This window comes from Balaenoptera ricei, chromosome 3 (genome assembly GCF_028023285.1).
Source record: "Balaenoptera ricei isolate mBalRic1 chromosome 3, mBalRic1.hap2, whole genome shotgun sequence".
NCBI classification, from domain to species: Eukaryota; Metazoa; Chordata; class Mammalia; order Artiodactyla; family Balaenopteridae; genus Balaenoptera; species Balaenoptera ricei.
Window position 1 is genome coordinate 1,119,045 of NC_082641.1, and position 25,834 is coordinate 1,144,878.

Consider the following 25,834-nt stretch of genomic DNA (forward strand, 5'->3'; position numbering starts at 1 on the left):
GACCAAAAGATAAAACCTTATCACATGCAGTGGCAAATATTTTTTAAATGATCAAAAAATCTCATTAGATAAGAGGCTCATCCCCTTTAAAATATGGTAATTCTTTATTTTGTTCGTAAAATCTTTCATTTTTGGCTACTTAGAAAGAATAAGATTCCCCAGGGACAGGCAACTAATTTTCTACGTTTCCTGGTTCTTTAAAAAATTCACAGATACTTAAAGTTCTGTATCCGAATTGTACTTTCGATTCCTGATATATGCCACAATATGTGTTATCAAATATTGATGGTAGAGTCATGCATGAAGCACACAATCTAAGGAACACAAACTATCAGTTTGTACAGCTCTGGACACAATTTGGCTGGTTAAGGGGTTAGCAATGAAATTTAAAGGGGACATTTGTTTATGATAAATATTTAAAATATGTGTCCTAAAATGTGGCCAACCCTGTCTGCACTTTAATGACAGATTTCCATGCTTTATCCCCTTCCCCATCCCAAGTTGTTTTCATACATTTTCTTGCCCTGAACTTCCTGAAGTTAGTATGGAGGAACTCTTTTGGGACACTGGAGTTGGAGTGAGGGGGTTGAAGAGGAACAGGGCTCCGCCAGCCCCAAGCTCGTTATTGGGGAAGTGAGAACAGTCCGGACACCTCACAGCAAGTCTACAAGATGGGCCATGACTGGACCACACCGGGTCACCTCAGCTCTTGCTCAGGCCTTGCGATACGCTTCCTCATCATTCTGACAGAGTAGTTCTTTTTTCCTTTAAGTGCCACCTGATTTTATGTCGCAGGTTTACTTAACCTTTCTAAGATTTACTTCCAGATAAAGCAGTTTCTTTTATACTTAGATAAGTATTTATTGCTATTCCTTTGGAGTCTTGTTTTTGGCAGATTGCTTTATTCCACCAGAGGAGAGCATTTGCAATTTGGATTAGAGGAAGATTTTTGTCATATCTGAAGTCCTTTTAATCATAATAAAACATGTTGGAATGGTGTTGAACATGTTTATTAAAAAATGCATGTATTTGCATTGGCGAGAAGCCTTCCAGAAAACGCCAAGAATTTCCAGGCACTTTTCAGATGCTCCAGATAGTACATGATCATTTTGCTGTTTTCATAAGCACACTGAATTGCCTTAACTTATCTGCATCAAGAAATACAGGTAGAATAAAAGATTGTGTCATGCTGCCATAGTTTCCTTTCATTATACTGACTTACTTTAAATGTTGCTAAATGCTTATAGAATGACAGCCTATTGAGGGAAACATAGATATCATTTCTCCTCCTTCTAGGAAAAGCAATTCTAAACTTTTCCAGGATAATGAATAAAAATACATCCTCAATACCATCACAATGAAAGAGATTCAGTAAAAACCTTGGGATAATAAATTCGCTAGTGACAAATTCTTCCAGTTTTCCTTCTTCTGAGAATGTCTTTATTCCCCCTTCATTCCTGAAGGATAGTTTCACTGCTTAGAGACGTCACGGTTCACAACTGTTCTTGAAACACCAGAAAGTTAGTGCTGTGCCACTTCCCTCTGGCCATACATGGTTTACTGTGGGAAATCTGCCGTCATTCACGTTGGCATTCCTGGAGGTAAATGTTATTTCTCTTTGATTGCTTTCAAGATTTTTCCTTTGATTTTTGTTTTCAGAAGTTTAAATATGATATATTTGTGTGCTTTTGTTTTATCCTGTTTGGAATTTGCTTATCTTGCTGTGTGTGTAGGTCTGTGTCTTTCACCAAATTTAAGGCATTCCCAGCCACGATTTCTTCCAACACTGTTTTAGCCTCTCTCTTCCTCCTCTCCCTCTGAGGCCCCAGTGAAATGGATGTGGGACCCTCTGTCATTATCCCACAGGTCCATGAGGCTCTCCTCATTTTCTCCCCAGTTTACTTTCTTTCTGTTGTTCAGGTTGGGTAAATTCTATTGATCTTTCCTCAAGTTCACTGATTATTCCCTCTGTCAACTCCACCCTCCTACTGAGCCCATCCAGGCAGTATCTCATTGACTGAATCTTTCAGGTCTATGATTTCCATGTGGCTATTTTTATAACTTCTATTTCTTTGTTGTGATTTTCTCTCACTTGTTTTCAGGCAATTTGTAATTGATTGTTGAAGAATTTTTGCAACAGTTGCTTTAGAACCCTTGGTGGATAATTCCAACGTCTGATTCATTTCAGTTTTATCATCAGCTGATTGCCTCTTCTCATTCCAGGTGTGATTGTTTTGTTTCCTGGTATCACAGTGATTTTCTACTGGGTCCTGGACATTCTGTCAGCTCTGTTAGGAGATACTATTTAATATTCTGTTATAACATGCAGGTACCCCATTCAGGGGTGGCACATCGGTCCTGGCTTCCCTTTGTGGGCTGTGGCTCCAGTGATGGTTCAATAGTCAGGACTTTGTGCTGCCATTTGGTTGGCTTGGTGTAGCTGGAACTTCTGTGCTCCCAGTGGCCCCTGCTGGCATTACCTGAGAGAGTGGCATAGGCTCTTGCTAGAGCCCCCGGCATCTCTTGTTGGCCAAGAGGACCCTCAGGCCCAGGAGAGTGAAGAGACTTCCCCAGCTGGGCACTTGTGGGAGGGTTTCTACAAATGTCTCCAGCTGCCCCAGGGCTTCTGAGCAGGGGAGGGGGCTCCAGCCCCAGCTCAATGTGGAGGAAAGTGAGGACAGATGAGTCTGTAGGATGGGAAGTGAAAGAAAACTGTACCCATAGAGGGAAACAATTGCTGGGTGGGAACCTGAGCAGACAAGCTGCAGGAGGGCAGGGTGGGCGGCTGGGGTGTTTCTAATGATGATGGGACGTCCCATGGGAGGTTGATAGGACGGCGGGTGCCAGGAAGGCAGAAAGACATGCCGACTGTGCGCTATCCTCTATGCCCTCTGTTGGTGCTTATAAACTGAAAAACCATTTGTGCAGGCAGGTAACATTTTCATGTATCTGCATTGTGTCTTTAATACAGATTTCAAAAGAAACTGAAATCAAATTAAATCACATTGTTATGGTATTTTCCTCACTTTTTAAATTAGCAAAATACCCACAGGGACCGAGGGCATATCTGACAGGGTAACTTCATTCATCTCTGGGCAGAAAATAGGTGAAAAGCCTAAAGGGCCATCCCCCATCAATGCCTCATCTTTACCAGCAGGGCCATGCCTGAGGTGGTGACCGTCCCCGTCTGCCTGTGGTTATGGAGGGGGCACAGGAGTAGGATCCTGTGCTGGTCTCCCTCCTGTTCGTAAGGGAGAAGCAGAGGGACAGTGCGGGTCCCAGAAGCTAGTCCTGTTCTCCAGCAGTGAGAACTGAGGGCCCTTGGTTTTGTGCAAGAGACACTGGAGAGGGCTTCCCTGGTGGCGCAGTGGTTGGGAATCCACCTGCCAATGCAGGGGACACGGGTTCGAGCCCTGGTCTGGGAGGATCCCACATGCCGTGGAGCAACTAAGCCTGTGTGCCACAACTACTGAGCCTGCATGCCTAGAGTCCGTGCTTCGCAACAAGAGAAGCCACCGCAATGAGAAGCCCACGCACTGCAACGAAGAGTAGCCCCCGCTCGCTGCAACTAAAGAAAGCCTGGGCGCAGCAACGAAGACCAAACGCAGCCAAAAAGAGAAAAGCAAATGCCGTATGCAGCCAAAAATAAAATAAAAAAAAATAAACAAATTTATTAAAAAAAAAAAAGAAGACACTGGAGATGGGAGGAGAAGGAGCCGTGGGTGTGGGGACCCTATGTTGTGCTTCGAGTTGGGCTTTTCCTGGTTTTCAGGGGAAAGCTTAAGATCAATTCTGCATTAAAAAATTAATTTTTCAGAACAGTTTCAGATTTTACAGAAAAACTTAACAGAAAGCACAGAGTGTTCTCATATTCCTTCATCCCTGAATCCCAACTTCTCCCTATTTTGAAATCTTGCTTTAGGCTAAAACAGTTGTCATAGTTATGAACCAATATTGATACATTAGCGTTCACCCTGGCTGTCGTATATTCTATGGGTTTTGGCAAATGCAAAATGTTGTATTTTTGCCCTAAAAATCCCGTTCTCCACCTGTTCATCCCTCCCTCCCCCCAGACCCTGGCAACCACTGATCTTTTTACTGTATCCAGAGCTTTGCCTTTTCCAGAATATCATACAGGATGTAGCCTTTTCATACTGGCTTCTTTCATTTAGTAATATGCATTTAAGTTTCCTCCGTGTGCTTTTGTGGCTTGAAAGCTCATTTCTTTTTAGCTGAATAATATTCCATTCTCTGGGTGCTCCATAGCTTGTTTATCCGTTCACCTCCTGAAGGGCACACAGCCTGCCTAGCCAATTTCTTCAGAGGAAAGGCATTAAGGTTAAGATAAATTGTGTATTTTGAGGCACAAAGATTTTGGTGCCCTTGGACTTCTACTTCTATGAGCTTAAGTTTTCCAAGGTGCAAGTGAGCCATGCAGAAAAATCAGAAACTTAAAGGAGCAAATATTTATGAACTGCTTTTAACTCTGCTGATAACAAGTACTTACTAGAGTTGCTGGTTAGGCCAACAGCAGGTCAAATAAATACTAAATATTTTCCATTTTTAACAGATGCATGGTTTGGCTACTTTACGGCCATAATAAAAGTAAATTTAACATAAAATTTTAAACATTTGCCACGTGAAGCGAACACAAAGACATGATGAAATTGAACAGGGATTTGCCTGAAGGCGCCCCTGCATTTCCAGGCCTGCAACTGATCGTGCAGTGACCTTTGTCATGACCGGCCAAGGAGTGTGGGGGGAGAATGGGGTCTAAGACCCAGAAACATGGACAATCAGAGGAGATGTACATTTTGCAAGGCACTACTTTGTGCTTTTCTTCTGTAGTACTTACTTTTTAAAATGTAAAACTTACCTTGTTTTTACAACGAAGACTGAGCATTATCTTGAAATACACAGGATTAAGCAATGATTTCACATATTAGTACAAACAATGGTAGCACTGCTCCTTTCCTCCGTGTATAATTACACAGGGGTAGCAGGCTCAATCGCTTCTGATGCAAAGCATGTCATCTGTTTTACAGGCAGGATTTTTTTCCAGGAACACTGTTATTAAAAATAAAAAACAAAACTAACAATTAAAACATAATCAGATCTAATGAATTCCCCCATTTTCATCATGACTGTAGATGTTGCATTCCTTCCATGCCTAAATAAAAGAAATGAAAGTTTGCTATACATGAGACCAGGGCCACTCTGCAAATGAGGACATGGGCACGACATTTAGGAACATCAAAGCCCGGACTCCATCACCCACACTTGGATGTTGTCCATCAAAGCGGTTTGCATCTGGCGCTGATGCCACGCAAAATGCATTTATGGAAACTTCAGTCACACTTGGAAACTTTGGCAGATGGTGTCTCTTCTCGTTTAATTTTTTTTCCAATTTTTTCCCCTGAAACTCCAGCTCCAGGCCCTGGACCCCCCAGCTCGATACCTTTTTTGTTAATAGATCTAATCAACGGCGTGTTGAACAAGAGAGGCCCTTTATGTGTGCGCTGTTAGGACAAGAGGAGCATTGCTGTAGATCACCAGAATAAACAACTTGGACCGATTCAATTACAAGGCTCGGCCCCGGCTTTTATCTGCCTGTGACATCATTTCAATCAAAATGTAAAATAATACAATCCAATAGTTGCAAGAGGAAGAGATAGGACACAGGCGGCTGCACTTAGTCATTTAATAAAAAGAGGAGAGGAAGGTGGGGTGGCCCTCCCCTGACAGCCAGCGAGGGCTCCCAGCTCCAAAACTCCATTACCTGCTGTAATAGTATTCAAGGACCTGAATGCAGCAAATTGTCTATTACTTTTTATTAGTGGAAGCTGTTATGTAGGAAACAGCCTACTGCACTGTTTTCTCTCTCTCTCTCTTTTTTATTTATTTTTTGCTTTGTTCGTTTAATTAACCAAAGCATGAAATCTCCCTATTGGCAGCGTTCTCCTGGAAGCTTCTATTGCTTTTCCCCCTCCAAACGGGGATTTTATTCATTTCCTTTGTCTCCTTTGAATTTTTTTTTTTTTTTTTTTTTTTTTTTTTTTTTTTTTTTTTTTTAAAAATTATTTATTTATTTATTTATTTATTCTTGGCTGTGTTGGGTCTTCGTTTCTGTGGGAGGGCTTTCTCTAGTTGCAGCAAGCGGGGGCCACTCTTCATCGCGGTGCGTGGGCCTCTCACTATCGCGGCCTCTCTTGTTGCGGAGCACAGGCTCCAGACGCGCAGGCTCAGTAATTGTGGCTCACGGGCCCAGCTGCTCCGAGGCATGTGGGATCTTCCCAGACCAGGGCTCGAACCCGTGTCCCCTGCATTGGCAGGCAGATTCTCAACCACTGCGCCACCAGGGAAGCCCTCCTTTGAATTTTTTTTAACAGGATTTTTTCAAGTCCCGCAAATCATCGTGAGAAGAAAAATAGAATTCCAGGGCAAATATAGTGTCTCTAAACTGCTTGGGCTGTGAAAACCAGTAGCAGGAGTGTTTCCTTCTCACGGCATTTTTTGTATGAAAGTTTCCCTCTCGATTCTGCGACTTTTACAGTCCCCAGGGAAGGGGGCGGTGAGCGTCACCTGCTTTGTGCCAGGATGATAAAAACGATAATAACGAGTTCTACCCATCGTGCCTGAAAGCCGAGAGAGAAAAGAGGTCGAGTTTTAGAAGAAGGAGACCAAGCGTGTCAGGAGGCCACTTCCCTGGGTTCCGGCCTATTTAGACACTGACTGTGACCCTGAAGAGCCCGATCAGATAATCAATGAGTTCATTGTTTTTCCTTGAACTGTATTCAGTTTATAGCAATCAGTCATTTATTTAAAGGAAAGAATCTGTTTTCCTTCAATATTTTTGATCATTCTGTACACGAGCAGATCCATCAAAAAAAAATCTGCCTTGAATGAGCTCTAAAATGAGGTCATTTTGTGAGACGGCCCATAGATATTTATAGGCTCTCCCCACGAGTATCTGGAGGGCCGTGGTACTCCAGCTTTGGGATGATTGGATTTGGTTTTCCCTGGCAGAAGAGAGATGGGTACATGTTTTTCCCCCCGGCCTCATGAAGAACACAGTGTCGTTGGGAAGGTGGTATCTTAAGTTACATAACAGCTTGTTCCATTACAACCAGGAGCAAAACAAGAAATCAGGAAATGGGGCGACTTGCATAAGAGGAAGTTAAGTGGGCCTTTCAGCTAAAGCTCCAAGCTGAAGACCAGGGCTCCTCGTCTTACAGAGGCTCAGGCTCACCCACAGGCCTCACGCTAGAAACATGACCTTTGATCTACTGTTTCTGGCGTCCAGCCATGTCAAAGAACGGAAACTTGGGCGGAGTTGGTGGCCTTTGTGTGCGTGGCACGTGCTCTGGCTTTCTGTCCCATCCCTGCCTGTGGGGGAGGGGTGCTCCCTGACCCCTGGGACAGACGAGTGGCCTCCAAGGAGACCCCTCGTGAGATGGGGGCTCTCACGAGAGGGACTTGGGCTGAGCCATGGGGTGGCATGTCTCTGTGCTGCCCTGGGGCCTGAGGAGGGTGCACTGAGACGGCCTTGGAGAACCTGAAGTGCAACTCGAGACTTTGGGAGATGGGCTGCCCAGAGACTCTGCTCCCAAGAGGGCAGGTTGGCCAGGAGCAGAGGGCCCGACAGCCCAGTCACAGCTTGGAGGGCCAGGCCACGTGTCTATGGCAGGGTAGCGGGCTGGCGCCGTCTTGACGGGAAGCCCCTTCCTGTCTCGTACTTGAGCTGAGAAGCGTGAGGGTTACTCTCAGAATTGTCTACCATCATACCCACCTTTCTGTCCATGCCGTTCACAATGGGGCTTCACAGTTCCCCGTTGAGAGATGAAGGGCATGTCCCACCCCCAAGTCTGGACTGGTCTTGCTGGGGTGCGTTCTGGCCAATAGAACGTGGCAGAGATGACGATGTGACAGTCCTCAGCCCAGGACTCCGGCCACTGTCTCCAGGCCCTGAGAACATCACGTGAAGGCCAGTCATGCCCACCGGCCCAGCTGACAGCGGCTGACATGGGACCGAGGCCACCCCAGGCCCGGCTGCTGGCAGAGGTGAGAGTGTGCCCAGCTTGCCCAGGCCCGCAGACCCAGGAGCTGGCCAGCGGCCTCGTGAGCAGTCCTGAACCTACCGCTGGAGCCACAGAACACAGGGTACTTGTGACCGATGCGGGGGTGTCCTGGGGCGTGGGGACTTCACAGAAGGGGCCCCTGTGGAGATGGTCATCCCACAAGCAGCCCCGCCAGAGCAGCCTGATGTGATGAAGACAGCTGGCCGGCTGGTGTGCCTGGAGATCCGGCCCCGCAGGCACTGAAGGCTGACCCCGTCCACCCAGCCTGGACTTGGGAGGGCAAATGTCAGGAGCGAGGGCCCCCACCTGGAGCCCTGCCCGCTCCAGGGCTCTGAACTAGAAGGAGGACGAAGCAGATTTCAGTGGAGGGACTGGCAATAAGCTTCCCCATGTGGGTTTGGATCTGGTTGTGAGCACTTTGAACTCGGGCTTCCTTTGTGAACCCTGGAGAGCACTGGGAGGTCTGTGAGAGCAAGGAGGCATGATAGAATCGCATCCTAAGACCACCCATCCGTGTGGTGCCTCGTGTGTCAGCTCAAACCACTAAGGAGCCACAGGGGGGCAGGTCCTGGACGGAACGGAGGGCGGGGGGCAGGTGGGGCAGGCAGGTGTGAGGATTCAGAGCTACGCCCACTGCCTCTGTCTTCTGTCTTCATCCTTGGAGGAAACAGTGCTCCCTGACGGAGAACCAGCAGGGCAATAGGAACCGGGGAACAGGCTTGTTTCACGTCCCCCCCAAAATTACTCAGATTGTGCTGTTTCCAGGTCAAAATGCCTGCCATCCGCTGACTTACATGCCATCCAGTTTCCGGAACAAACTGGGCTGCGAAAGTCTGGACATGGCCATGTTCAGGCGACAGTGCAGTTTAGGGGAAAATAACAGTAATGCAACAGAAGCAGAACAAGAAGAGCTAAAACTGACTGAGTGCTGAGTGACCCCGGGCAAGACGGCCAGGTGAGCGCTGCTGGCGCTTTTACACTTGTCGTTTCACGGGACCCTCGTGACAGCCCAGGGGGGAGCCAAGCGGCACCCACTCTCAGGGGTGGGACGGAGGGATGGCTCCATGCCCTCAGGCAGGCGGCCCAGAGCTGACAGAAGCGCCCGCCTGGCATCCTCTTGCCTGGGCCCTTGTGCTGCGCAATGAGATCTGGAATGTCTACTTATTTACCAAGTACGCGGTAGACGTCCAGTCTCTTTTCTGCTTCAAAAAATGGTCTTAAAGGGGGTCAGGCTCTGAGTAAAAATAATAGATCACATTGGGGTTTGAATACTTGAAGACCTTTTGCAGCACGTTTAAACTCTTTCTCCTTCTGTCTGTAGTTACATGTTTCAGATCAGTCTTTCCCAACTCACAGTACATGCAGGGGTGGGGGCAGGAAAGGCAGATGGACAGCAGCTAAAAACCACACGATGTGTGATGTGTGGTCGTCACGTGATGTACAGTGGTCCCATGATGCATGGTGGTTACATGCCGTATAGAAGTCATATCGTGGCTTGTGGTCACAGGACGCATCGTGGCATAATGTGCAGCAGTCATGTGATGTGTGGTGGTCACGTGACACACCGTGTGATGCTTAAACACCATAAACCACACATCAGAGGTGCCTGTTCTTGAAAGAGTTTCCCTCCTCCAGCCCCAGACCTTCCCTTGACACAGAGCCTGGCTTTTTACCTCTTCCCTTGTATTTCAGGGCAGAGACACCGGCCACTTCCTTGATCCCATCTACCACTCCTCCGGGGCTTCTGTCCCAGCAAAGCGCCGGGGTCCCCACTGCTCTCCGTCTCCCTTGAGCCTCCTGGTCAGGCTCCTTCTCCCGCCGATGCTCAGATAAGGGCTCCCGTCTCGGGCCCCAGCACTGCCACGGTGCTGGACCCGCTGGCTGCTGGGTCTTTGTTTATCCATGGCAGCGGCAGCATTTCTGACACAGCTGGACACTTCCTGTTTGAAGGCTTCCTCCAGAAGCCCCCATCACTCACTACTGTGTTCAGTGGTGTTTGCTGAACTTCCATCTGTGCACCCACACCGTGCAGGAAACAAACCCACGCGTCCACCCTCTGGGCTCTGGTTCCAGGTGGGAAGACAGATCCCAGGTCAGACAAGGAAATTGTCCAGTGCGTTAGGAGGAGACTAAGGAGGGTGGATGTGGCACCGGGGGGCAGAGCTGTCTCATCCCCGCTCTCTTTTCCCATTACTGGCCCCGTCAACGGCTTCCTGATTTTGGAAGCTCCTGTCCTCACCCGAGATGGCTTCAGCCCCTCTCAAGAAACTCAGATCTCCTTTATATGCGGAGGAATCCCAACCTGCATCTCCAGAAGCAGATACCCTCCCCAAACTGCAGACCATCCATCCACCTATGCCCAGGACAGCTCCACTTCCACACGTACTCAGCACCACCAACCCACCTGTGCTGATGTGATGTCCTTCTTCCCACACCTGCTCCTGGGCCCCGACGCCCCCTCTCAGCACAGGCAGAGCTCTCCTCCCAGTGGCTCAAGTCCCAGCCCTGGAATTAGACTGGGTTTCTCTCCCTCTCCAGAGCCTACATCCAATCCGACAGCAAACCTGCAGGTCCACCTTTCCTCCCACTCACCTGGAGCACTGCAGAGTGTGACAGCGGGCCCTCTGGGTCTGCCTGTTCCTGGCGGACTGTCCTCCATCCAGCAGTCAGGGTGATCCTGTCAGATCCAGAAAAGATCCCTGCCCCTCAGGGTGAGAGCCAGCTCCCTGGCTCAGTTCCTCTAGACCCTCCAGTCTGTAGCTGCCCTTACCTGTCGGGCTTCTGTTCGGCTTTGCTCTCCTTCTTGGCCTCTGCTCTGGCCACACTGAGCCCTTGGTGCTTTTGGACTCTGCCCAGCACACTCCCATGCCCAGGCCCTGCCTCTCCCCTCCATGCAGGGGCCGTTCTCTCCCCGTCCTTTTTCTGCTCTCTCACCTCCCTCATGTCTGCTCAAATGTCACCTCCTCAGTGAGGCCCTTCGTGACTACTTCATTCCATGGCTACTCCATCTGTGGCTACTTGATGCTGAGGTTACTCCATCCCTTGGCGACTCCATCCTGAGGCTACTCCATCCTCCGACTACTCCATCCTGAGACAACTCCATCCTGAGGCTACTCCATCCTGAGGCTACTCCAACCCGTGGTTACTTGATGCTATGGTTACTCCATCCCTTGGCAACTCCATCCCTTGGCGACTCCATCCTGAGGCTACTCCATCCTCTGGCTACTCCATCCTGAGACAACTCCATCCTGAGGCTACGCCATACCTTGACTACTCCATCCCGAGGCTAATCCATCCCGTGGCTGCTCCCCACACCATGCCCCCCCTTCCAGGCTTGGTGCTTCTCCTTGGCCTTTATCACCATATTATACATCATCCAGATTCATTCCTTTGATTCTCCCCTGCAACCCCATCTAACTGTGTGTGCCCAGCGATTCTGACCTCAGTCATCCACGCTGGTCTCTATTCTCTAGAACCCGTGAACTGTTCCCTGAACACAGCAGTGGCTCATTCGATATGTTGGGTGAGTGGATGAAAGCCATTCTTGTCCACTTTCTCTTCTCCTTTTCAGGAGTAAAACTTTAAAACAATCTAATTTTCATATGGTTGGTCCTACAGCTAAGCGCTCTTTGGGTTGCTTGTGTTTAGTGTTTATAGCTATGCCTCAGGGCTCACTCTCCACCCCAAGGGCTTAACTGTGTTTTTCCACAAAAGGACAGTCTATTCACTATGAGGCTTTCTGGGTGGGCTCCGTTTAGGCACACAAGCTGATGGCTTTTCTCGGGAGCCGCCCCGTGTCCTTGGAATGAGCCTGTTAGACGTGAGCTGCTCCACTGCACAGAGACGCTGAGGGCGCCATCCAGGCACCGGCCTGTCCTCGCCGCCCGCGCGTGTGGACTCAGCTGCCGCAGCGTCTCCTGCTTACGTTTCAGCCCGAGCAGCCCCTTAAGGCCTCGCCTGCCATGGGGCCTGGTGCCATGGGTCATTTTAACCTGGTCTCTCCTCTACTGTTGGCGGGAAGCCAAGGAACGCAGAGCAAGTGGGTGACAGCAAGTTCCCAGAGCGGTCGGGCAACCTTCTGGGACTCGGTACTCACAGCCGGGGAGAACCCTTGGAAATGTGTGAGGCCAACATGAGTGGAAAGAAGACGGTGAGCTCCACATAAGCAGTGTCTCCTTCACTTGGGGAGCTCGACTACACCTGGAGTGGGGTCACCTGCCTGAGACCGTGAGCCAGGGTGTCACTCCCCGGGAGGAGTGGGACGGGTACCCGCCCAGGGCCCCGGCGCCCGAGTCCCCTGAGCAGCCACCGTGCCCAGCGTGGTTCCACTCACATCATCCACAAACTTCTGGGGGCCCTGGTTACATGGGGACCTCATCTCGGCGATCCTTGGGGATTAAGGAACTTTTCAAAGCAGTCATGGGAGCGGCAGTCCCGGGGAGCTGGCCTGGCATGAGCTGAGTGACGGGCTGAGGACGTGAGGCATCTCAGGGCGACTGCAAGGGCAGTGGGTCAGCAGAGCTCCCCAGACCCACACGGGAGGCACACCTGGCCGCAGCTGGGCTTTCCTTGTTGGGGACTCACGGCCTGAGGAAGTCAGATGTGCCCTCCCTGTGTCTCGAGGGCCAGCTGGCACAGGGCAGCTGCTGGGCGGGCGGGCACCTCGGGCTCTCTCCCCTCCGGCTGTGGTCCTGGTCTCCTGAGCTGAGTCAAAGCTCGGCTCCTCTCATGTGTCTCCTGGTCTGGAGTGGGAAACCCGCCCCCCTACAGTGTGTGTCCCTGCCGTGCCGATGGAGGGGTCATCTCTGTCCCGGGCGACTGGTCTCCAGGAGACGTGAGCTTCCAAAGGGCACACCTTCACACCTCCGAGGTGTTCTGTCAAATACCCTGAACGTAGTAAGTGGTGAATATGCGTATCAAGCGGTTAATATGCAGATCTGTCAGCCCCTCCCTCGTAAAACTGGGGACCCGCTCCCGCTCTGTGCTCAGACACCATGGCGAGTGGGCTGGTCTGAGGAGGGCACTGCACGGAACAGGGAGCCCGCAGTGAGGGCCAGCGGCCACGGGGGATCTGGGGAGGGATGCGCCCTTCCCTGCCCTGGAGCCCTGGCCATGGCGCCCTCCTCCTGGGGACCCACACGAGGCAGAGCCTGCCCTGTGCTGCTCACAGCAGCGGCCGTCAGGGCGGGGTGGTTGCCCTAATGCGGCTTCACCCACCAGGGTCCCGGCTGTGGGAGCTTCACTCACAAGCCATCTCCCTAAGGAAATCAGAAAAACGCCCACCTTCCTCCTCAGACAGAAAGGATTCCTTAGACTTGCGTTTTGGTTGGTACATGACATTGAGGAGAAGCAGGAGAGCTGGTGTCCCTGGAAGCTGTGATTCTGTCAGCACAGAACCTCTTGGTGGTGAGGATGGACGGAGTGGTGTGGGGAGGAGGGGCTGGTACCCAGGGGCCTGCAGTCTCCTTAGTTCAGGTGCCAAGGCGGCACCGCCATCAATCAGTGAGATGATTAATTAATCAATCGATATCTCTCTGCAGGTGTTTAACTGATCTTGGATTATTTTCCTTAAGACATTTTTACCTTTTCATAGAAATGGTAAAGCATTATTATCCGTGAATTGCTTTCATCTCTCATTTCATGGAGATAAACTCTGATTGGACGCTTGCTCCCTGCCGGGCGCTGCTGGACGTGCTGGGAAAACCAAGGGCACCACTGACCCCTGCCCTCTGCTCGGCCTCAGACACGCACCTTAAAATAACATCACCTCTAAGGTGCCTATTTATTGACACACTAATTAACTGACGCCCACGCGTCCTTGGTGGCACCCATGCTCCTCCGGAGGGCTGTCCGGCTGGCCTCTCCCCCACCATCAGAACGAGCGTGGTCCACCCCCTTGTACGTGCACTGGACCCAGTGTTGGCAATGTGCGTTCATCCACTCCCTGCTGGGGCCTTTGCTCCACCCCGCCAGCCCCGTCCTGACCCGGTGATGTTCACGTCCAACGGGCCTCCCTCTCGGTCCCCCCACTGAGAGCGCGGCCCAGGCATTAGTGAGCCCTCAGACTCTGTTTGCCGGGGGAACCCTTTAATTAATACAAAGACAGAAATGTGAAAAATAGTGACCGTACCATGTGATGGTCTCTGCATTAGAAATGGGTACTCAGTATCGACAGAATCCCAGAGAAATCCACGATGCTTCCAGAGATGTGTGGTGGCACCCAGAGGGTAATGGGTGAGCCTCGGCTTCAAGGGGGCCCCGTGGGGTTGGGCATTCTGTAGGGGGGTGACACACAGCGGACAGGATGTTGCCTCGGCCTGGACCCAGTACCAGAGACTTGAATTCACATTATCGAGGCTTGTTACCCTGAGAGGCACACATTTTAGAAGCAAACGCATTGCGTCTTGAATGGGGTGAGTCCTCCCTTGCAACGGGGACCACATCACGTGGAGGGCCCCCGTCCAGGAAGGAGGTCTCTGTAGGACACGTGCCCCCTTCGGCGGGGCCGACACAGGGTGAACACCCGGCTGGGCACAGGGAAGGGGCCCGGTGCCCTTCCTCCCCATCTTTCCTCCCCCCACCCTCCCTTTTATTTCCCAAACAAGCTAGGAGTTTTATAATTCATCACCTGGCTGACAGATGAGTTCTGCTAGAGAATATTAGAAAATGTCTCAAATCTCATATATATGCTAATGGTATGCCGAGGCCGGTCGGCGGTGTGCGGGGTTTTAATCTGTCTCGGCCGGTGTGGGGAGTGGGAGACACACGCCGACACTCGACAATTTATGATCAAACGGCTGAGTTGTGAAGGGGGAAGGACATGCAGAAAGGGAGAGTCATTTTCTGATTTAACAGCGTTGTTACTACAAATAAAGAAATCTTGATTTTGACTGCACTCGACGTTAAATGAGTTTCCTGTGCCCGGTGCTGAATTTTTCATTTGCAGATTCGTAGAAAGAGCCCCGCTTAGATACAAGTGACAGATAAGGAAACGATTGCATATGGAAATCAAATGTGTGTAATAAAGCCATCTTCTGTTTATTAAATAAACACATGTAGATTACTGCTGTGGAGGATGTGGTGATAATTCCTCAGGATGTTCCTCTTTTTCTGTAAGTCACAAGGAATCTTATTTAACAACCACGCCTGCTAGATCTGGGCTCTTCTGTTTATTACCTTCCTACCATCCAGGGGTCTGGCATCTGGGATTTATAGCGAACACTTGGTTTTGGCCCTGCAGTCCCCTCTTCTGGGCGTGATTTCAGTACATCATCGTGAGTACCACAGTCATTTTGGAGGATGCGCCATTAAGTTGTGTCTTGCTAATATTTCCATTATAGAAATGGCAGGGATGGAGCGGGAGGGGAAGCCACAGGTGCATTATTCCGAAAAACGAGGGGTGCCCCGCAGGGCCTGGCATGGCACATCCGCTTCTAGAAAGGCGACAAACAGAAACACTATGTCCAGTCAGACCTGGGATCCCCGGGCTGGACCGCTCCCAGCTCCGAATGCACCAGGGGCTGGCTGAGGTGTGTCCTCAAAACCGAAGGAGGGACTCGGGGTGTGGGCACAGCCAAGGCCAGAGAGGCAGGTCCCAACCTCGAGAAGTGCAGAGGCTCCTGTGTTTACTGGGAAGGACACCCCGTCAGGCTGGAGTCTGTGGATAAGACCTCGGGACTCAGGCAGGGTTTGCAAGGCACCTGGGCGGTAGGACGCAAGGCGCTGCTGAATCCAGGACCCTCACATCTTCCCACGAGGTCCTCGGGGTTAACTGTCTGGCCACGCAAATGACAGGTTATTCTGTGCAGTGGAGAAGGGAGGGGGGAAGACCCTCCAGCTGCGGGTATCAGAAGAAGCAGGTTTTTTGAAGCTTTGAGGAAATGAGCCTGGAGAGGGAGGAGGGCAGCCCTGCTCTTCTGCCTCCCAGGAGACCTTGTGTCAGGAGCAAAGGGCCGTGTTCCTGTACTCCCAGATCTTCTAAGTGACGTTTTCTAGAAGTTTCAAGCTTTTTGGAAGTTAGGGTACAAGTCAGTGCCAAAACGAGGCGTAAAAGTACAAAGTCCTTCCATTTTATTCAAGTTGCAATATAAACCCAGATTCCCGAATATACTTTTATTTATTTTTACACCATTATCAGCTTTAAGTTTTTCAACTATCTATCTATCTATCCATCATCTATCTATCTATCACCTATCAATCATCTACTTTGCTTAGCTCACTTTATATTTCTTATCTTGAATACACACTACCTAGTTTTTACTCGATGCAGTTTGATAAGGAAAATGTCAGGTTATATGTTGATGGACGTGGGACTCTCTTCCGTCATCACAGGTCTAGTCTTAGTTCAGATGAGTCTGATGCAGTCGTTCTCATCTGGATGTGACTTTGCCCTCGGCCCTGACCCCCAGGGGACATTTAGCAATATCTGGAGACATTTCTGATTGTCAAAACTGGAGCTTGGTGGGAGACAGGGGAGGGATGTTACTGGTATCTAGTGGATCAAGGCCAGGGATTCTGCTAAATGCCCATAATGCACAGACAGCCCCCACCAAGGAGGTGTTCGGCCCCAATTGGCGATGGCGTTGAGGTTGAGAAACCCTGGCCTGATGTACCAACCAGTACATCCAGTGGAGAAAGGTTGCAGGATGTGGGCAAATGAGAGGTGGAGGAGGCCAGCCTGGGACCCAGAGGCTGAGTTCTGGACGCCGTGTGAGGTGGGGCTGTGTTTTCACGTCACTCCCCAGCTTAGCATGTCCGTGAGCACATGGTCAGCTTTCCATCTTACTCCCCATTAAGGTAACGAGTGTCCTTGAGTTGGTTCTGGAATGTTCACTGGGGGCTTGGAGACGGGGCACAGTCGACCTGTGCTGGCCGGTGGACACAGACAGAGCAAGGTGGGTTGGGCAGGATGGCCGCCACCCTGGGTGCCTAGTGTTGAGCCCATTTATCCGAGTCAGTTTGGAACAGTGACCTGGAAGGTTCAGGAGCCCCATTCTGCCACGCGACAGAGAGCGTTTTCAGAAGATGCCGTAATTTTAATTTACATTACATTACTGCTCCGCGTGGAACTTAATTTCACATCTCTTTTGTGAGCTATTTATTCCAGGAAACACTGTTCTTATTGTACAGCTCTAATGAGGTGCTAGAGGCATTTACAGTGTCAGCTTTTATTTTTGAAGAAAGAAGAAATTGCCACTTTAATCTACTACAAAGTGAAAGCACAACGACATGTTGGAACAGATACCCAGAGCAAGTCTTGCTCTGTGTGTTGGGTTCTGTGAGTGCGTGCAGTCTTATTTGAGAAACACTTCTTTGTTTCTGAGCTGGAGAAACACAGCTGAGAGGCTGACAGATATTTTGTGTTTGCTATTTGGGGCTATGAGGATATGGCTTCTCTCCTGAACATTCCTACGTGGTAGTGGCAGGTGGCAGGGGACACGCGGGATGGGGCAGAGGGAACTCCACGGCAGGCAATTCTCCCCACAGACTTTCCAGCTTTTGGTTTAAAAACCCCTCTGGAGCCCTTCAAAGTCGTAGAATGTGGATCAGCCCAGATGTCTGGACACCCCCAGTGATCGCCTTCTTGCTTGCACTGTGCTTAATGCAATCAGCTCCATCTGGGATGCAGCCAGGAGCCCACTCTGGGGGCGCCCTGGTTCCATGGAGACAGCGCTTGGCTCTGAGATGGTAACTTTAGAAAGAGATGCTAGCGATTTCCCTGCCTGAGTGTTCAGGTAGTCATCTGATCAACCCAGAACCCAGCCAGTCCTTCTTCAACTCAGCCCGCCTGAGGTTCTGTTCGGCATTGCTCAGAACAGGAGGAAGCAGTAGCTGCCCCTGCGACCAGGAACCCGTGCAGGCAGCTCCCGCTTCTCGGACAGACAGCTCAGCTTGTTTTCTGCTTCCCTGAGGCTCTTCCAGAAGTGGAGAACCACATCGTCCCCCGTAGCACGTTCTGGGCTCATCTGCAGACCGTTCTCTCCACGCCCATTTCCTCCTGGGGCGCCGTCCACGGCTAGAGAGAGACCTCAGCCCAGGGCCTCCGGGAGCACCGGAGGCTGCCCCCAGATCAAGCACATACACGCCTTTAAACCAGCTACCCACCCCCCCGGCACGTGGGACAGAGCGGTGGAGTCACCACACCTACAAGCTTCTACTCCTTTGTCTTCCTCGTTTCTTTCTTTATAGCACACCATTTTGGGGGGTTTGTTTTAAAAATAGCCTTTCTTGAATATTTAGATATCAGAGCAAAGCATAAAGATAAAAATAAGAAAACATTAATTGCTCTATGTCCATCAGGGTAAATACTAATACATGTTTTCTATTCTTTCCTCTATAAAATAAAAACATAAACATTATAGAAGTTAGAACAGGCTGAAGTTAACGTTCTTCTATCACACTTATTTCATTTAACATTATAATAGTGGCATTTTCCTGTTTTATCGTTGTGTTTGAAAGTATGATTTGAACAGAATTATGTATCATTTAATTCCCTGAATGTTCCATAATTTATTTAGCTGCCTCGATACTTTTAGATTTAGTTTCTTATCAGTTTTATTGAATGATAAAATTCGGTGATGACCACTGGTGTACATTCATCAATCTCCTGTCTCACCCAGGTCCCTCGGATCTGAAATGTTGGACGGTTCTAGGGGCCCTGGTGCTGGGTGTTTCTGTTTGTTACCTACATGTGAACATTCCAGAATGCAAGGGTCATTCCAGAGGGAGTTGCATGTTCTAGCCTCTTCGGGTCCAGCCTTTGGCCCAAGGATCCAACCCCGATCCTTTCCGAGCTCCTCCCCAGCTGCGTCCTCCCCTGGCAAGGACACCTGGCTTGTGGCGCCCAGAGTCCTCTTCCACTGGCCACACTCAGCACCCTGCAGCCCGGCCTCCCCGGCACGTCTCCAGCTGCTGGAGCATCACCCGGCAGGGAAGCATTGCTCCCAAGTACTGCTGGCCTGGGCTGTGCTCTTGTTCAGTCCACACAGATGATTCTTTCTTTGTTATTAGCAGAGGGACTTCTAGGAAGGATCCAGAACTGGACTATTCTGTGTGTGGAAGTAATGAAGAGATGCCACCAAAGGGCTGTGGGTGGACCCGCCCCTCCTCCCACCCAACCCCAGAGGAGATGGACCTGTGAACCAAGGGCCTCACACGGTCACTGCTAACCGCAGGGCCATCCCCCCTCCTCCCTACCCCAACTGTCCCCAGGCAGAGGGGAGGAGCTGGGGACCACCTTAAGAAAAGCAGCCAGTGGGTGTGCTTTTTTTTTTTTACTGTGTAGAGAGACGTGGAGTATGTGCAAGTAGACAGTCTAGGATTTGGTTTGAGCAACACGCTTCTTTCACGGGCCACCCAGGTGGGCATGATGTTCTAAGCCCGCAGGCCTGAGCCCGCCCACGTCACCTGCCCAAGTGCTTCCCTCCGGATTCATGTGCTCCTTTGCGCGTCCCAGAAAGAATCCATTCACCTGAATCGTGAGTGATCAGTGATGACTTTACCCTGCAGGGGAGACACAGGAGGGATTCAACCTCAAACTCACATCATCCAAGACACCAGACACATCATGTCTCCAAAATCTGTCTCCTTGGCGTTTTCCTTTTCTATCCTCCCTGATATGGCTGACTGCAGTTTTCCGCCTATGCCCTTCAAATCTCCACTCCTTTTTTATGCAGAGACGTTTATGGGATCCTAGCTTGCATTTGCACACCCAGGCATTCAGCAAAAACAAAAGCACTAACAAAATCTGACAAACCGAGAAACCGTCTGCTAAGTCACCTCTCATTAGAAGGCTCTGTGTGGGCAGAGATACTATACTGCTTCTATGGCTTATGTCTCCCTCTCTCTCTCTGAGAGAGCAGGAGAGATTTTAACAAATTAACTTATGCAGTGATGGAGGCTAAGTCCAAAGTCTGCAGGGAGGGCCGGCCGGCTGGAGATTCAGGGCAGAGTTTCAGCTCAAATCCACAGGCCATCTGCTGGCAGAATTCCTTCCTCTTCTGGGAGGTCAGCCTTTGTTCTCTCCAGGCCTTCAACTGATTGGATGTGGCCCTCCCTGGGGCAGGGAGGGTAACCTGCTTCACTCAAAGTCCACCAATTTAAATGTTAATCTCATTCAAAAAACACTTCCATGGAAGCATCCATAAAAGTACTTGAGCCAGGGCTTCCCTGGTGGCGCGGTGGTTGAGGGTCTGCCTGCCAATGCAGGGGACACGGGTTCGGGCCCTGGTCTGGGAGGATCCCACATGCCGGGGAGCGGCTGGGCCCGTGAGCCACAGCTACTGAGCCTGCGCGTCTGGAGCCTGTGCTCCGCAACAAGAGAGGCCCGCGCACCGCGATGAAGAGTGACCCCTGCTTGCCGCAACTAGAGAAAGCCCTCGCACAGAAATGAAGACCCAACACAGCTAAAATAAATAAATAAATTTATTAAAAAAAAAAAAAAAAAAAGTACTTGAGCCAGTATCTGGGCACCGAGGCCCAGCCAGGCTGACACGTCAGATGAACCACCCCAGGAAGACTGGAGCACATGCTCAAGCCAGCTCCACAGTGCTCGTGCGCACACGTGACTCCTCTGCTGGGGTGGAGGCTCTCACACGCTCACGGGGCGCTGCGGTCAGCCCTCCGTGCTTCCAGCCCACAGCCCTCTCATCCCCGTCAGCTGCCGGCACACCTGGTCTCAAAGGTGAGCATTGCATGTGGGGAAGGACAGTGGCCTTTGTATCTGAAGCATCACTGCACAGGACGGGCCTGGGCTCACCCTTCCAAAGGCCTTGGAATTCAGGAAGGATGCTCCTGGATCTTGAAATAATCTGTGTTTTGCAATTAGGCCTTCAGCTCTATAACTTGTCATCCAGGATTTTCCAGGGACTTTGTCTTTTTACGGCATTTTAAAAAAAAATTTATTTATTTTTGGCTGTGTTGGATCTTCGTTTCTGTGCGAGGGCTTTCTCTAGTTGCGGCAAGCGGGGGCCACTCTTCATCGCCGTGCGCGGGCCTCTCACTATCGCGGCCTCTCTTGTTGCGGCGCACAGGCTCCAGACGCGCAGGCTCAGTAATTGTGGCTCACGGGCCTAGTTGCTCCGCGGCATGTGGGATCTTCCCGGACCAGGGCTCGAACCCATGTCCCCTGCATTGGCAGGCAGATTCTCAACCACTGCGCCACCAGGGAAGCCCCACGGCATTTTTTAAAAGCTTGATCTTAACTGATTTAAGAGGCACACGTGGAGAAGGAACCCAGGCTTGATGCACATTGCAAAGTGGTGATCGCTCTTCTCCTAACGCAGCTTGGAAGATGGGCTCAGACACGTGCCCCCAAAGGGCTGGTTCAATCTCCCGTGGAATCTCTGTCCTCCTTTCCTGGGGCGGCTGCTGTGTGTCCCGGTCACGGGTCCTCGCTGGGCCCGTCACAGAAGGCGGGATGCTTCCCCAGCACCTCAGGAGCGGCTGAAACGCCCCGGGTTAAGTGTCACTGATTTCAGAGCAGCAGGTTCATTGCTTGCAGTGTGATCGAGTTTCAAGCCAGTTGCCGTTGCATTAATTTTTGCTGTTCTGCGTTTGAAGTTCAGACGGGAGTAACTGGCCTGCAAAGGACTCCTTGCACTCCCGCTGCGTGATGAAACTAGAGGCGGTGTTTCGCCCCGTCTCCAGGGAGAGGTTTGATTTTGAAGCCTTCTGTGGTTTCTAGGAGACCGTTCTGACTCTCCCTGCAGCCAGTGGCGGACGAGGAGGACCAGCAGGTGGACGCAGGGCTTCTGACCTCCAGCTATTTGCTCGTGGTGCGTGAGGAGGCGGCCCTGGGGGACCCTCTGCCCTGGTGGGGGAGGTTTGATGCCTTTGATTCCCAGCGAGGTCCAGAGCCTTTGGGTTTGTGGTGTGAGCTGGAGAGGAGAGGATATGACCGGGGCTTCACAAAATCCCACTTTTCAGACACCACCGCCTGCTCGGCCTGCAAACCTCCCCAGCCATCCATATACAGACTACGCTTCAAAGCAGCTGGCCCGTCTGACCCCTCCCTTTTTTGTTTGGCTTTGTTTTCATTCTTTGCTTCTTTTAGATTACGTACTGGTTTTACCTGTGTTCAGAGAGGTAGGGGACTGTCTTTCTGGCCTCACATGAAGTGAGGATGCCTTCCTCAGGGACTTGGGGGCACCTCCGTTGGGGGGGGCAGCCTTTCACCACTCTCAGGGCCGGTCAGGGGGACAGTCCATGGCAATCTTGGTGGTCAACGTGACAGTTGGTAGTTTTGTGACTGAAATTCAATCTACCTCGCACGCAAGGCCTTTGAAGAAATAAATGAGGGCTCTCCAAAAGCCATAAAGGGCTGCACAAATGCTAACCGTTCTCATCGCTAATAAAGTGCATAGAGCCGGTGGTGAGTCAGGCATTGCCTTTTGCGAGGGGTCTGCTTTCCACCCGAGTTCAAGGCACCAGGTGCGTAACAGAATGGGGAAAGCCAAATAAGCATCTACAAGAGTCCCCGGGCTTATCCCTGCCCCTGCTCCTCTCTATTTGCAGAGGTTAAAGGAGAAACAGCAAACTTTTCAAAACATTCATTGAGCTGCTAGTTTAGACATTGATCGTTTTCTAATTGAAGATGGAGTGATCTCTCTCTACAGGATGGGTCCTTGCTGGGGAGCGGAATGTGACACTGTTTTATCTGGACCCCAAGTTTAAATCAGTCATTGGTTTCTTGATGCCAGGGAATCCTCCTGGGCAGTGTCTGCAGGGTCGGGGGCGGGGAGCGGGAAGGAGAGCTGAGTGGTCGATGAGCCGTCCCTCCCATCACAATGGAGGACAGGTGTGTAGCTGATGAAGATGAAACACAGGGAACCTCAGTGCGAGAGGGGTCCTAGCCAGAGAAGGCTGGTCTGGGGAGACGGACGGATCACTGCCTGCCTGTGTGTCCTGAATAGCTAAGGAGGTAAGAGGTATGTTTCAGCCCCCATGAATCTTGTTTGCTTTGGTAACTGGAAATTTAATTCGTCGTAAATCTCTGCAATGTATGCCTATTTTATTGCTCTTTTAATCCAATTACGATTTTGCTAAACTTTTGTGCAGTTGACCCTGTCTTCTCTCCAGTGCTTACAAAATCATGTGAAGAGACTTCTAGCAAAAAAGTCATTTTGGTTTCAGGGAAGAACAGGGTCAACAAAGGGGAGAAGTTAGTGAGGTGCTAGCCTTCTGTTTCCTGACTGTCCTTATCTCAGGGTGCTGCCTCACCTGCAGGAGGACGGGGGCTCCCAACGAATGCAGTTGCTTCCCCCACTTCTGGTCCATGCCCCCAACCCTGCATCTGAAGAGTGGGAACCCCGTGTTCTGCTGCCAGAATGAACGAGGGTGACATCTAGTGGCGATATCATTGAACTACAGACAAGTGTTCCCTGGGCCCCAGAATCTGACTCACTGATTCATTCATTCATTCACTCATTCATTCATTCATTCATTCAATAGATGCTGTTCTGAGACTTTAATCCTGGAAAGCTAAAGCTCATGCAGATTTATTATTATTAAGCTCTTAAAATCTAGAAATTTATAAATGTTTCTGATAGAAACATACAGTCCAGCACCTCATCCAAAATTTGAATCTCGGCTGCAGCATCCCTGCTGGGCAGCCAACGAATCTCTCTGTAGACCCCTCCAGTGGCAGAAAACTCACCTGACCAGTTCATTCCCTTTTCACAGAATCATGTTGAAGCTGGGCAGGATCTAGAGGTCATTTGGTCGACACCCTCAATGTACAGGTGGGAGAAGGAAGAAGAGATGAGAATAAGCTTGGGGGACACTCAGGCGGTGAGTCAGTGGCTGAGTCAGACTAAACCAGAGTTCTCCTTTCGTGACCCCACAGGTTTTTCTCTAGCAAACACTTAGTAGACTTTTCATTCCTTCTTTCCTCCCTTTCTCCCTCCTTTCCTTCATCCCTTTCTCCTTTCCTCTTTCTTCCTTTCCTCAACAAATAGTTTTCAACTACCCATTTTATTTACCCAGACACCATGCAGAGTAAATGCAAACCATCTTAGGGATTTGGGAGCAGACATTCTTGTGGGGAACATAGTCAGTGGGCAGGCAGTTGCAGGATCCTGTAAAAATAAAGAGGGCAGGCGGTGAGGAAAGTGGTCTAATCATTACGCTTACGGTTCACAGGGACATAACAACAAAAAATGGCTTAAACAAGGAGAACAGGCTGGCCCATAGCCTGGGGAGCCAAGATGGACAGTCCAGGAACTGAGACTATGTCAATAGGACCCTTTATCTTTGTCTCTTGGGTCTGCTTCCCTCTCTGTGTTGGTCACTTTCTCTCCCACGGAGGATGGCTGCCCACAGCAGTGTGTGTGTGTGTGTGTGTGTGTGTGTGTGTGTGTGTGCGTGTGTGTGTGTGTGTGTGTGTGGAGGGGGTGGTACCACCCCAGGAAGGCAGGGTCACAGACAGAGAAAGATGCAGCTGGAGGAAGAGAGCTCATCTCTCCTAAATCCACATTTCAAATCCCAAGAAAGGACCAGCAGAACTGACTGGCCTTCCAGGTCCACCCAGAAACAAGACTGTGGAAGGTTTCTAGGTGGGTCTTGGTCACTGCCCATCTCTGCAGCCAGGAGGGATGGTCGCTGTGCCTGGTAACCCTACCAGAACACCAAGATGGGATGGGGAAGGCAGCTCATTGAAAGTGAGAATGTTGGGCAGAGGCACAGACTGGGGCTGCCTTTGGGACTCAGAGAAAACTTCTAGCACCGAAGAAGGTCAGACTCAGGATGGGAATGAGTTTGTCTCAGCCAAGAGAAATGAGGGTGGAACAACACACACTAGGGCCAGGAGTGTGGAGGGGACACTTGGAGCACTTAGGGGGGTGTAACAGGACTGGGGAGCACCGCCAGAGCTCAGGCTGAATGGGAACAGGGACTCTGTAGTCCGGTTTATGCCTTTGAGACTTTATTCAGGGGGTACTCTGGGGCCATAGGCAGTTTTTAAGTACAAAAGCGATCTGTTCAGACTTTGATCTTATACAGATAATTGTGGTTGCAATAAGAATTGAGCAAATGCCCGGCAGCAAAGAAACCAGTCAAGAGGTAATAATCTGAAATGGAAAGGATGTGGGTACACCAGGATGCTGCCTGAAATTAAAGTCCATAATATGCTCACTTTACTTTTCACACATTTCTGGGCCAGAGAACTCAGCATGCAAGTGGCTCAGGCCCTCTGGAGGTATTCCATCTCGTGGCCTCAGTTTCCTCATGTGAAAGGAGGGAATTAGAATTGAGAACTTCGAAGACTCCTTTCTGTTCTAAAATTCTGTATTCCATACTGTGTAATGAAAAACTAGGCAAGGATCCCTGAAAGGGATCCTATACCTGAAAAAAAGACGGAAGAGGACATGTGATTAGAAATCAGGCCTCTCTTCTGGTCTCTCTGAAAAAACACTGAAATACTGTTTCCATACCATTACTTTCACATCAATTCCTTTGCATTAAAATCTGATTAAATATAATCAGCGTTTGAACTTAACTCTGCACGTCTCAAAGCACCTCCTCGTGCAGAAACACCCGAACATATTTAATCTCTCATCCAGGAACTCCCTGTGAGTTGGGGTTGTAGATGCTCAGACCCTGGGCTCCCCTCAAGACCCCCATTACTCCTTAGCTGTTGCCATTTGCTGACAGGAAAATGGCTTCCAGCAGTTGGTCAATATTTGCCCAGCCCTGGAATATTCAATGGAGACATGAACCCACTGCTTAGGAAGCAAATGGCACATGATTAATTTTGAATG